The sequence below is a fragment of the Glandiceps talaboti genome, chromosome 12 (genome assembly GCF_964340395.1).
Source record: "Glandiceps talaboti chromosome 12, keGlaTala1.1, whole genome shotgun sequence".
NCBI lineage: Eukaryota > Metazoa > Hemichordata > Enteropneusta > Spengelidae > Glandiceps > Glandiceps talaboti.
Genome location: NC_135560.1, coordinates 21,108,843 through 21,120,896, shown reverse-complemented (window position 1 = coordinate 21,120,896; position 12,054 = coordinate 21,108,843).

The window sequence follows — 12,054 nt, the reverse complement described above, 5'->3', positions numbered from 1 at the left end:
ATGTATGTATGTATGTGTGTGTGTGTGTGTGTGTGTGTGTATGTATGTATGTATGTATGTATGTATGTATGTATGTATGTATGTATGTGTGTATATATACGTAAGTCTGTCTGTCTGTCTGTCTGTCTGTCTGTCTGTCTATCTGTCTGTCTGTCTGTCTGTCTGCCTTCCTCCCTCTTAACGAAAGTCTATACATGTCAGGGAGCCTTAAAATGTTAAAAATGTTTTTCATTGAAATATTTGACCAGGGGAGGGTCATATTTTAGAGAAAGGAAATTCATGGCGAGTCATTTTTTTTAGCCCAACAGACTAGGGGAGGGTCACATTTTATGCCACAGACCGGGCTTGATTTCTCACGGCCGTTCCCCCTTGTAATTACTGAGGGCTCCCTATAGCACATAGTCACCTAATTCTTGTTGGTATCGAAGGATATAAAAGTGTATGACTTATTCAAAACCAGCTACAAGTATACTAATTAGCTCAATATCATTAGTTCTTGGTAAGTATATATATATATACAATGTACATCTACGATTGACCATACATTAGCCCTCCCCAAACAAAAACAAAAACAAAACAACACCAACAAAAAAAACAAAACCAAATTGTATCTGGTCAATACATTTTGTCTAAAGTGGTGCGACGACGCGAATTTTTTTTTTTTAATTTGAATTTAACATTTGTTTTTATTCTCAACAAACCTGTCAAGTAATTTAGAACAAGTGTGTATGTGGGGCAGATGTCATTCACTTGTTTATGATTGGCTCTGCAGTTGTCTTCACTGAAGTAGGGAGGGTTATTTTTGTGTTTCCCTCTGGATGTGCAGACGGCATGCGTTGTCATGGTAGCAGATTTGCCGTGACAAAATTGTTAAAAACAATAACACGGCAATACTTTTCATAGTCTACAAAAATTGTACCCCTGATGAACTAATTTGAAGTCGTTATCTAAACCGTGTTGGTTGTTTGGGGGCAGTATAGAGACAGTCCCATTCGTCGAACTTTGACGTTACTCGAGAAATGAGAAATTAACTTTAAAGCGAAGGCAACAATGTTTCTGAAAATGAAACATCAATCCTCCGTCCATGTGTGACTCACTTGATTTACCTTTGAATGGCGCAGTATTACTGAGGTACCGAGTCAGGGAGTAAAACATATTTAAAAAAATTCACAGCTTTTTTATAATCGCACAACAAACAATTTATTATAAGCACCAAGGACGAATGAAACCTTTCGTTTGCCGTAATTTGTTCCCCCCCCCCGAATTTATCATCATCATCATCATCATCATCATCATCATCATCATCATCATCATCATCATCATCATCATCATCATCATCATCATCATCATCATCATCATCATCATCAGCAGCAGCAGCAGCAGCAGCAGCATCGGCATCATCATCATCATCATCATCATCATCATCATCATCATCATCATCATCATCATCATCATCATCATCATCAGCAGCAGCAGCAGCAGCAGCAGCAGCAGCAGCAGCAGCAGCATCGACAGCATCAGCCGTTATCATATTGTTTCTGCGCAAACTATTTTGGACTGGATGGAAACGCAGAAAAACACTCTGAAATGATTTTAGGGAAATACATTACTCAATTTCCGTGTGTGTGGAGCCTTGGGACGCCCTAAAGTAACACTAACATTGTATGGATTGAAAACGGAAGAACGAGTAAAAACTTCATTTTTTTAATAAAATTAGTTTGCCTTCAGTGGTCGACATAAGTGTACCTATTTTATTAAATATGAATGGGGCGATGAAACTTTATTGGATCGTAATGGGAATACGGAGCCATCACGTCAAGCAACGAGAAATAGCTCTTGTCTCCAACTTTGTTAGCGTTTCTCTTGGGTCCTTCCTCGCTAATTTTGCTTCATCAAAACACTGCTTGATCGTTATTGTGTTTGACGGAAGCTGTGCAACGATGTGCTATCAAACATTTTACCATAAACAAATTGTGTTTCAGAAACACGGAGAAAACATGGCAAGAAGTTGTAATATTGGTTTTAACTTATACATAGTTTTTCGACTACAACAACAAACACGCTAAGCACCATTGCTTCATATTTTGTACATTGTCTCTCGGTCTTTGTCACTGGACATTTTTTGTATTTCACAAGTCCAGTCTCTCCCGGTGGTACAACGATTTTTTTGATTCTGTTATGAGTCACTAATTGCTTGATTCAGTTTCTATTCTTCGTTCTTCGTAACTGTTAAACTTTCTCTTTTTTCACAGCAATCTACTGATTATGTGTCCCCCCTGTGTGCTAACACCCCTAATCCACACACATTGAAACAAAGACGTAGCCCCATTACATTGTTGTCAATACCCACTTGTTCTGTGTCACCTGTCGGTCACTCCACGTGCAAGGTTGGCTATAGTAGGCGGGTAATTACTAAAATTGTCATCTTTTACACAAACGAGAAATTATGTTCGTAGGAAAATTTAAAGGTGAAAATTAGATGATGATCGTAGTTTAAAATTGCTGTGTAAAAGGCTTTTCAGTAATTTTCACGGATGTTGAAGGAAAACTAGCAGAAGGGGACTAGGGGAAGATAAATAAACTGACTACATGAATTCTGTTATTCATAATGTTATTAACGAACGAGACACTAATTTCATTAATTTACTTCAGGATCGTTGGGCATAACATATGTCTAAACAATGCTTCATTTATTATAATAATATAATAACAATTTATCAACTCAAGCCTGGTGAGTGGTAATATGTATAATTTAAATGTAATACAGGCTACCTCCATTACTTAATTGATCAATTTAGATATGGCCAAGCTTAGCATGATAAGTCATTTGGAATAGAACTATTATGTAATTTACTGACTTTAATAAATGTGTCTCGGGTTTACCAATGCAATTTGTTTTGTTCGTGTTGATGATATAGAGTGTTTGTGTTTAGATTGTATGCCATTTGAACGGTGTTGTTATTTGGAGTGGGGTGGGGGTGTGGGTGTGGGTGGATTGAAAGTGTTTTTCTGTGTTTACACAGCGTTGTCGTGATAGATTGTGATAATGAAGACGCTGTGTTGTTATTGCTGATGATTGCTTAAGAGATTGTGTAGTGGTGATGACGATGATGAGTATGGTGTTGATGACGAAATGAGAACAATGATGATGATGATGGTGGTGGTGGTGGTGATGATGATGACTTCGATGATGGTGATAATGATATGGAGGAGGAGTTTGAGGAGGAGAAATGCGATGAAGACAACGAGGTTCATGTCGAACGGTAAGATGAGAAGGAGGAGTGTGAAAAGCTATGTGGGACTGAGAAGCATGCAGAGAGGGATTGGTAATGTTTTTTGAAGGTAGTGTGAACGTATATTCACCTTCCACTATAGAACGGAATAACGCTTACTCTAGCCGAGAAGCGTTACAGTGTATTCTCTGTATGCAAATAACAAAGTAACAACGTAATATTTCTTACCATTTCGACAAAACAGTTCCAATCGTTGTCTTGCTATCAAACTTGCCCGCCGTTAAACCATTTTCGTAAATTATCAACTTCATTCAAGTCTCTGACTTTATATACAAAGAGTACGAATTATTCAACTGACAAACAAACAAATGTGCAACAAAAACAAAGAACACTTATTGGACACAAATAATTTCCCTGTCCAATTCCTCATATAGGCCACAATCTATACATTCTTTTTTCATGTTCAACTTTTTTTATCTTTCAGTTTACCCATCTATCCTCCATACATTCTTTTGGATAAAAGACGAAGTGCTTATGATCAGTGGGTCAGTGTATTATATCTAAATGCAGTTGTTATGGTTTCTTGCGGCATATACAGGTACAGGTACATTGAAAACGAGAGAATCTGAACATGAAATTGAATTTAAAGTCAGCTAAACCACAGTGTAATCTGGTAAACCCTGAACAGTATCCCGAATCGAACGAAAATCAGAAATGCAAACACAATTAATTCAAAATGGTCGCCCAATTAGTCTGTTCAAACCATGGAGGGTTGTCGATTTCTTGAAACTAAATATGAACGATTGGTTTATTTTGTATTGAAAAGGACATATTTTCTTTTATTAAATTCCTGAAATGACCTATAGTACATGTATTTTTTAAAAACGAAAATCAATCCACAAAGAGCATTGTTGATGCAAATGTATTTTTCACAAGTTCGTTTAGCTGTTCTTATGTAGCTACGTTACACATAATAGGCTGTTATATGCATCCATTGCATATTTAATAACTCACTTCGTATTCACAATGTCTCAATCAGGAATTCAAGAGAGCAAATACAAGTTGACATCCTTGAAATATTCATGTTCTTCAGGATACTATTCCCCTTTGAAATGAACGACGAATTGAATGTTCCATTTCCCGTCTAGTTACTCTAAGATACCCTACTCGACGCCTGGTAAAAATCCACAAATCATTGGAGAGGATGGTTATTAAAAACAGAGACGAAATGAACAACGCTCAACAAATGAGCAACAAAGAACAGGCAGGAAATATGACAAAAATGTCAATTTCTAAAAGCGCCATTGTTCTTCAATTATATTTTGAAATACACTTACCAATGTTAGGATAAATATTTAGGAAGCCTGTTAAATGATTTATAAGGTTTATTTGTGGACAGACATCGTGTTGGACTTCGGTATTTATTTCTGGTCGTTTGTCCCTATTCTTAGAGTATCTACAAGGTGGGCTCTCCGTTCCACGATTCAACCTCGACCCACAACTTTCCCATGTCGTCAAATCAAACATCGTGATCGGATTGGCGTCATTAGGTTTCATGTCGATTGCTATTTCAAATAAATTTAGATTTAAGGTAATTTTTTTTTTTATCTATTTGATAGAACACCATACATGATATTAAACAAGCATGTAAAAACTGGATGGTATCGACAACGACAATCAAGTGGTTTCAAAAACATTCAGCAGCGCTCGTCCTATTAACAGAGCATCACCAATTCAGCAAAATAAAAACTTAATTAAAACTGCTGAAACTTATTTTACTATACACATTTCACCTAGGCGACAACATACGAAATGGTTCCCATTGACTTTTCAAGAAATTTCACAAATTTTAGTGGTTGCAAAATTAACCACCTTTCGTCCTGTTAACATAACAGCAAGAAGTCAGCAAAACAAATACAGATAAGTTAAAACTGTTTTATTCAAAGTTGAGCTGATGTATGTTAGAGACAGTGGAACAGGTTCGCATTTAGTGGCATCACACAATTATTCCCACTGAGTTTTCAGGAGATTTCACATTTAAATGACACAGTTAAACTAACACTTGTGTTTCTATGTACACCACTTATTGTAGTATTTTGTGAAAGCGACGGTGTGAAGTAACCTCAATTGGAAAATGTGCCCTCGCTTTCATTTAATAAGCCTTCAGGTTGGTGACACTAATAATTTTGTACAGACATATATTTACGAAACAATCCGATAAAAGCTAGCTGTTCTATACTTATGATGGAATAAATGGAAAGAGACACTTTGAAACCGTCCCAGGTGTCCGTTGAAATTGTCACAATTAATGAGGGAGACACTTTGTCAGTGGAGGTGCGAAAGTACTGCATGTAGTGCCTCTTCGGTTAATTTTTTACCGCGTCGAACTCACAACTTGACGAGACATAGGAACGCAAAACAAAGGATAACTAATTTTACAATGACCATTATCATTGCTCAATTACCACGTTTTTCCGTATTTTATTGATTACTGTGGTGTGTTATATATATATATATAAATAAATTTCAGAGTGTGAGACGAAGAATAGTCGGTAAAATTTCCCACGTCTTTCAAAGTGTGAAAATTTTTAATTCCATTGTTTTTTGACAGACAAAACACCTGAATGAAGAAAACAGCACAGTAAGATTTCATCAAATAACTGTTAGTCGGAAAGATGCCCATCATGTGAAAATATTAACAATAAAATTTCAGTCAATTTTGAAAGACAAAAATTATAGATCAAGAAACATCCATAACTATGTAAGATTTGAAGAAAAGATAAATTTATTTTCATACAAGTAATAAATAGATAGAGGTTCAATATCAAACTACAAAGATCTGATCTATTTTGTCAGATGTGATAAATCTTATATCATAATCTTCAGGTTTTGGTTATCTCTTTCAAAACTTACACTTTACGAATGAAAATACTGCAAAACAATAATTGTTATCCAAGGTTTATGCTGTTACATTTTGATCTGCAAAATATCAAAAAGTGTAGTTCTGTATGTAAGCTGTGTTCTGCGCTAATAATGAGTGGCAACTTTGTAGTATCTCTCTTTCGGTGTGTTTGAAAATGGAATGGCCTGGAGGAGATAGGCTCCAACTTATACCAATTTCTTTGAGCATTTATTTTCGAGGTACATTTCACATTGAGATCGGAATGGGTGTTTTTATTGTAATCATTTTTCCCAATGTGCCGCTATAACTTTTCAACACTATCTAAAAGGTCGTACTCATTTCACCACTATCAAGAAGGCCATACCCATTTCAAACGATTAAGTTATTATTTCAGATATCTTGGAGCAACAACGTTTAAAGTACACATCTTCAAGCTGCAAAAAGTCTTCCCTTTTTCAAAAAAATACAGTTACAGTAAAAGCTTACATGTTGTAGTGGCTTTCATGAAATGTTTGTTACATCGCTGGAGTAATGTGATATTTAGTTTCCAAAATACTTATCAAGGCAGAAGAAACAACACAAGCGTACATACATACATACATACATACATACATACATACATACATACATACATATATACATACATACATACATACATACATACATACAATCACGGATGGACGGTTGCACAGAGAGACAGAGAGACAGACGGATGGACGGACGAACAGAAAGGCATTACCATGGATTATCACTTTAGTAATATGTACATAACAGTACTATAAATATTACGTGTTTAGTGATGAAGTCTCGATCTATATAGAAGATTCAATATATTATTTTGAAAAATCGAACGGATACCAAAATGAAAAACAAACAAACAAACAAACAAACAAACAAACAAACAATCAAACAAACAAACAAACACGGAAAGTGCCTTATTTGAAATGCGTCGTACACTATTATATTTTTGGTTAACTTTACTTTGTGTTGTCGGTTGCACAAGTGACCGAGCATGATTTCCGCAACGGTATACATTGTACTGGCATGTCAAGCGTAAATGGCTAGTTGTTAATAACCCTCTGAGACCTTTAAAACTTTTAGCGGAGCATCGGATCTTTGTGAGAGAAATTGAGTGGAAAGTTAAAACGCTTTTTCTATTTGGAGCTGAGAAAACTGAACAAATTTATCATTATGATAACGGCGGTGGTTTGGTCCATCTTTATTGTAGAAAGCAGCAGCACACGTATTTGTACAGGTAACATGAGACAGCGAGTCATCTATACTCTATGGGGGCTGCTAATACCATGTGATTCAACTGATAAGTAAGTCAGGCGTCCATCATTGGGTCGTTGATACCGTAATTAGGAGTAATACCTATAATGATGACGTAAAAGGGTAAATTGGACCGTAAAAGGGTAAATTGGACCCAAATGACATACTTTTCTTCGACGATTGGCGTTATCACAACGTCTCTTCGACTCGTTCATCGAAAAGTATCGGAAGAGTAGATACAATAATTAGTGGTTAAAAGCCTCATTGTATGTGTGTTTGCAAATGCACCATTACTTTCTTTCAATTTTACCTCATATGTTTTGTTTATTAGCGTTTAGAATTTCACTGGGTACATATATATCTTCTTCCGGCCGGCCGCACGTATTTCACCCCATATTCTCTGATAGCGAAATTGAGATTTCGCATTAATACCTAATGTATATCTACATATATTAACTCGGAGGAGTGACGCTTGGTTAATATATGTTACTTAATTCTTTGTTATTTGTGTGTGTGTACGTGTATGATTTATGTTTATGTATCGAGAACATGTCAAAAGTATGACCCAATTCATTTGTTAATACGAAGTCAACGTGTATTCAACATAAACAGAATCTCTACAAATCAAACACAGAGTTACTTCGTTCAAGTATAGAGGTTTGAAAATACTTAAGTTTTTACCTGGAATTTGTGTGTTTCCTTGGTGCTTCAATCAGCGTTAATTCTCAATAGGTCACAATTATAACAACTTTGGCATCTTAGATTAAGCTTGCCAATGAGTACTTTAGTGTAAAACGCAGTAGAACTCCAGCATTTGAAGGGTTACAAGGCTTTCCTCTGTCTGTATACCGTAATCAAACCATTCGAGTTGTTCCATAATGATAACGGAACAATCATTTCAATCATTATGCAGCTGATGTCCTTTCACAACCGTCAGCCGAGCTCTTTTACTACCTCGGGTTTTATTGGGGAGGGGGTGTCATATTTTGAAACATCGAAAGAAAGCTTGACATAATAACTAGACTGTATTTCATCAGTAGTTCTTACATGGTTGTATTTTAACACAGCGTATGTATATATTGAAATCACTGTGCGTGAGAAATTTAACAACAGCTCTGATAAAGTTCTTTCAAATGTTCCACAGAAGACTGAATTAAAGAGTATGTAAACCGGTGTCTCTAAGGCCAGGGATGCTTCTGTCAGTCCGTACGCTAATTAATAGTTGTCTCCAGCTAAATGTACTTATCTCACTCGGCTTGTGCAAAGGCCAATTTACAGGTCATCATTGTGGGCAACGTAAAGTATTCCGATGTTTAAGAGTAGAAATGTTATTGCAGCCGATCCATTTGCTCTGCCGATAACATCTCGCATAGTGAGATGCAGGTTCCTGATATTTGACGAATATACTCTAAATGGAGTCCACAACCCTTGTCTATCTTACTGTTAAAATCAGCGTGTCTCGCCTGCCGAGACTTGCCTTCCTGCTCGTTCAGGCTTGCCACGGTTTGTTTCTCCGTAAACAGTTTACAAACAATACTCCGGGAGCAGATAGACGAGACGTGGCGTGTTTAGTAAATGAAGATCGAGAAATGCGATGATTTTTATTATAGAGGAAAAGATGACTTTGTTTGCTTTTTGATGGCAGATATAACGATAGACTTGACAACTTGATTGTCTGCAAATTCACGGATGAGTAGACCACATTATATGGCATTACTCACTAACATGACATCCCATCATAATCCATATACCCAAATAGACATTCCACCGTGAAGTCATCTCAGCGAAACGTACACAAAACGTCCATGTTAATTTCGTAAAACTCTTCAAGTTTGCGCGCCAATTTCGTAATTGTTATTTTAGTACGCATCTAGCATCGTCTATTTATTTACACCGCAAATCTTCCACTTTGTCATCATTTCGCCACTCTCACAGAAAAAAATGACTGTGATAAATAGTGAGAGGGCAAATTGCAAATGCTCTGATATTGATCAGGACCCGACCGCAGAAAATTAGCGGCTATCCAAGTTGAAGCCAGTTATCGGAGTGAATCAGTGCGCCCGAGTACAATGGAGTAGACATCTCTCTCATCGCTATCATCATACAGCATATTGGTGCCTCCTTAAAGCTAACAGTAATGCATATTCCACGGAAAATAAAACATATTCCGACCAGAAGTCGGAATACTTTCAAAAACACCTCATGTAAGTTTAATGAATGAATCAATATATTATGTAAAAGTATAACAGAATGTTGTTACGGTAATGCATGAGGGTGATGTCTATTGTTCTACAGTGACAACAATAGATATCAAACTTCATCGCATTGTAACTGCAGTAGTACACTCACAACATTCACACAAAGTATGACAGCACAATACATCACAGGATAATACAACATATCACTATGCCAAGAACAATGTGGAGTATGGAAATACAGTGGTAACTAGCTACATATCGTGATAGGACACAACGCAAGAGAACACAGCACAACATGAGACAACACAACATTCAACACAACACAACACAGCACAACACAACACAACACAGCACACCGAGGCATAACACATAACTGTGGTTGTCAATAGCAACGTGTGTACAAAGGTAAGCTTAAATAATAACCAGTGCTGTATCATACCACAACGTAACACAGCACCACACAACACAGCGCAACATAACATAACACAATACAGCACCACACCACGCCACACAACAACTACAACACAATGCAGCACAACAAATCACTGCAATACCAACGTATGTTCATAAATTAGTAACCAGCATCTCTATATCCAGAAGTAGCGGTGAAGATTAAATTTGGAATGGGTTACCAAGTTGCTCTTAATAGACATAATTGAAAAACATCAACAATAATTGGAAAACATTAAAGGTACTAGGCTACATTGGAATAGAAATGAGAGAGAGAGAGAGAGAGAGAGAGAGAGAGAGAGAGAGAGAGAGAGAGAGAGAGAGAGAGAGAGAGAGAGAGAGAGAGAGAGAGAGAGAGAGAGAGAGAGAGAGAGAGAGAGTTGTGTTGACTGAACAGGTTCGCTCAGTGTTTAATAAAAACGTGTGAGTAATTTACATGTATGATTATTCTGTGAGGTTCTATGGAGTCGGCATTTAGCTAATGAGGATGAACCATAGATGATTTATGATGCACATTGTCAATGAATCTTGGCTAAAATGCAGAGCAATCCTCAACAGGCCTTTATCCCAGCGTGGTTTAGTTCTTACTCGTGCATTTTAAATATTTTTAAAAGCCCATGTGTTTATTTCAGTTAGAATTGCAAACAACTAAATTTGATTACCGATCGAAAGTGGTTTTAGAGAGTGCAATTTCGAAATGTGTGCTGCGCACCTAAACCAGGGATACAAATAAACTAGCACGTCAGTTAGTGCGCTGGTGTAGACACATCTCACAACCCGTCTCGTATTCAGATTCATTTTTGGAACAGGTGCAGCGAACCACTCCTGATCGGAGTTGTTGCCCTGTAACAGCCCTGTATATGTTTCTATTTAACATGTAAATTATCAGTTAAAAGGATTAAACTTGCAATATTTCTGAAGACCTCGCTGTCAAGATAGTCGACTATATCGAGATGCGACTCCGAGTGCTGTGCCGCTACGATATTTATTTATGCCCGGGGGCTTACATGCATAGATCAATGCACATGAATTAAATTGCAATTTGTACCTTTTACGTTTAAATGCCCGACAATTCAATAAGTCTCGCCCCTGGAAGGATTTGAGCAAAAACGGCCAGAAGTGCCGACAAGTCAACCAGCTCGCAGTCAAAGCTTTTACACTGGACCGCAGCCCGTAGTGAGAATTGGAAACGGTGCACTCGATCGCAACGGCTACTATTAGTTAACACTCAAATAAACGGTGATTAAGTGCGTGCTATTTTCTGGTAAAATATTATGATTGAGAGCGAATAGACAGCCAATTAATTTTTTATCAGTTTAAAACGAAGGAAATTAATAGGCGTTGTTACGGTAGGAGGGGAGCAACAAAATCACATTGATCATATGACTCTCTCTGAAGGTTTGCTTTAATTGAAAGCTTTTTACGATGACTTTTTAAAGCATGTGTCAGAGTTTTAAAAGCACTCGCTCCAAATAAGGAAGATCAGAAAGACGCAGTATAATTCGATTAGTTCATTAAATTCATTTGCCAAAATTTAATGAAATAAAAGCTTGTTTGAAGACGCTATTGTCACCAAGACTTGTAAGCAAGTTGTTTCCTTCCAAATAATATTGGCTATTCCGGGACGGTGAATTTTCGGTCGCCAAACTCCTGTTAATATTCGTGTCTGTCTGTGATGTGAAATGATCGTTGTTGACAACGTCAAATATTACATTGATCAAATATAAATGCGATTTAAGTCCAGTGCAAATCCAAACTCGATCTCAGGCGGTATGTTAGGCAGTTTCTTTGTGTGTTTCAGAACATGTTTTTTATTTTTGAAAATAAGTTTTGATATTCGTTTTGCTATGGTTGAACTGTCCACCCTAGCGTTCAATTAATATAAATGACCTTAACTGGTTGACACTCGATAGAGAACAATGTTAACGGTATCATATTGTAATAAACGCTTACTATATATATTTTTTTAAATATTTTTTCTCCCCAAGTGTACGGTGAA